Genomic DNA, 3010 nt, shown 5'->3' with positions numbered 1-3010 from the left:
CTGTGACCGGACTAATTCTGAGACCGGCCTAACTCCGAGTTGCCTCCGGACCGGAGTAGCTATATTCTTCCTTGGGCCAACGCAACTATCTCTTCTTGAGCCGGAGTAATCACACCTCCTTGGGCCGGAGTATCCTTTACGGCCTTTTTTACTCAGTCCTTCGCGTTTTGGGCCTCAAAGCCCAACTCGCAGCTCGGCCCAATTTTTTCCAAAAATTACCCTCTCAATTGCCCCTTAATTCCATCTGCGCAACATGATTGGGATTATCCGTCTGTTGGTCGAGCTATAGTTTGTCAAGCCTTTCCAGCTGAGCTAAAAAACCCTTTAGCCTCTCCAGCCGAGCGAAAAAACCCTTTAGCCTCTCCAGCCGAGCGAAAAAACCCTCAGGCTCTCCAACCGAGCTAATTTTACCTCGGGTATCACTATGTCCGGTCAAAACGTCTCTTCAATCACAGCGACTGTAACGCTTCCCATTCATATGACACGTGGCATGTTTTGGTTGGCTAAGGACGGCTGTCACGCCGTCTTCGTGCTTCGTGAATTTGAAACAGTTCCCGCCCTTTCTGCTTTTACACAGGACAGTCCCTTTCATTTTTCGACTTACTCACTCTATTGCTGTTCATCTTCTCTCTCTGAGCCTTTGCTTTTTCAACTATTATCAAGCTCGTGTTTCTTCGTTTGCTGTGACCGTTCCATCTGTAGTTCCTTCTTCAATCTGGTAAGTAAATCCATTTTCTTCTTCTGTTTTCGCTTATGTTGCTTTCTATGCTTTTGCGAAACATTTCTTCCATTTTTGCTATGCTTCTGTATTTTTACGAAAAAACCAGTAGAACTCATGTGTGTATGAACTATTTTGTAGGAAAATAGTCTTAGATCCAAAATCACCTAGCAACCGGACTAGGATACTGTTTCTGTTATGTATGTAGATAGATTCAGAAAATGACCGAACTAGAACTTGTAGGAATATCAGTAGTTTCTTCTGAACCACTCTAGCCGAGATAAGATCACCGAACAAGCTTGCACATACCGAACTAGGTACTTCGGTCTATAACTGAGCTAAGCTTTCGGGGCCAAGCCGGTTTTCTTCGTTCTTAAACCGAACTCGGAAAGCCGCCCCTAGAGGCTTAACCGAAGTAACTCTATTCACACTACAACCGATTTAGGCCTTGGGGCTAAACCAGCTTTCTTAGTTTCTTAGACCGAACTCAGAAAGCTGCCCCTAGACGTAAAACCGGTCTACCGAGCAAACTGCTCAAACCGAACTACCAACCCTTTTGATGAACCGAGATAGAACCAGCTTTTTGAGGCCGAAGTAGGGCTTTTATACCTTGCTTGTAAATTGTAGCACGGTCCATTGATCAGTGCTTTAACCCCCTCTGTTTTTTACTTTACAGACCTAGGTTACCCAGGCACTCCTGCGTGCGCTCAACCGAGCTTCTGAGCACGATTATCGCACCGAAATAACTTATCCGTAAATTATAAAACAAATGGGTAAGTATAGGTATTTAGTTGAGACCCCTGGCGGGATGGCCGAATTCAGGAAGGACTATAACATACCGGATGACGTCCATTTGACTTTGGCCGAAAAAGACATCACACCCTGGGATAATGAAGGCTTCGCCCCCTTTACTCTTCAATCCATAATAGAAACCGGACTACGGTTTCCCGTGCAACCGTTGATCTGTGAGTTCCTTAGGCAAACTAGGTTATGCCCCACCCAACTGTCCACCAATACATACCGTATTATTATGGGAATAGCCGCACTAAACCACCAAACCGGTTTAAACCTCGGCCTAGCCGAAATATTCCATCAATATTCCATCGGTTCGAAAGATGCTGGGTGGGTTTACTACCTTAGGATCCGCCGCCGCCGAGAGAAGATTGTTAAGCACACACCGGACAAAGACCTTAATGATGATGACTTCTTCTGGGTCTCTGGGAATTTTGAGGATTTTCAAGCCCAAATTCCTGGCCGACCTATAAATTGGAAAATGGGAGAGCCTGGTAATTTAACTTCGGTCTTGTTCCTTGTATGTTATCTCGATTTTTTAATCTATTGACCGAACTAACACTATCTTCTTTTTTGCAGATTTCGCCTACCTCCATTCCCTGTATAGTTATCCAAACCTTGCAATTTTGCGAGCCGCACTACGGATTAAAGAAAGAAGTTGGGCAAAGCTTCTGAACTTTGAGCCGACCTACCGGTACAGCGGTCGCCGAAAAGCAAGGGTAACCGACTTTCTCCTTGAAGAAGCCCCAGAACCGGACCCAAGTTTGCCCGAGATAAGACTTGTTCCACTAACCGCAGAAGAAGAGATGGCGAAAAGGAGCAGAGTTAGGGCCCTTCTCACCGAAACAACTAGGCCCGAAGTAACGCCTCCCAGTCAATCGCAGCCTGCTGTTGTGGCCCTCCCTTCTCAACAGCCATCCTCCTCCCGCCGAACTAAACGTGCCCGAACTTCCGAAACCGAACAGGTTTTGGTTGATGAAGAACCTGCTATTCAGCCGAGCTTACCACCAAGCCCCCAACCGGTGTCTTCCGACCGAACCATCGGCTGCTGGGCACCGAAACTAACTTTCAACGACCGAGACATTCTAAACACAGACTCGGTTGTTGCTGAGAAAGACCACCTGTTGGCCATCAATCTGGCCAAGAGCGTGTGTTTGCCCAAAGATATGGAGCATCACCAAAAATAGTTGACCACCGAGCTGAAGTCCATCCGGTCTGCTACTAAATCCATGATTCTGGTTAGTAACTTCGGTCGCTTTTCTGTTTATTTTTCTTTTTCTTTTCAACTTTTTCTTCGGCTTAAAGGGAAGTTGTTGCTTTGTCAGGCCATTCAGAAAAACCAAATCACCCACAGGAGAGTGCTAGAGCTGAGGAAAGTGACCAGGCAAGCAGCGGCAGAAGCAGAGGCCAAGTCGGCCGAACTGGAAGAGGCCAGAAAGGAAATGGCCGAACTCCGAGGCGAGGTCGGCCGACTGACCGGAATGGTTAGTTCGGCCGAAG

Source organism: Camellia sinensis, chromosome 7, assembly GCF_055761805.1.
Source record: "Camellia sinensis isolate YWXY chromosome 7, ASM5576180v1, whole genome shotgun sequence".
NCBI lineage: Eukaryota > Viridiplantae > Streptophyta > Magnoliopsida > Ericales > Theaceae > Camellia > Camellia sinensis.
This window is presented reverse-complemented; position numbering follows the sequence as displayed.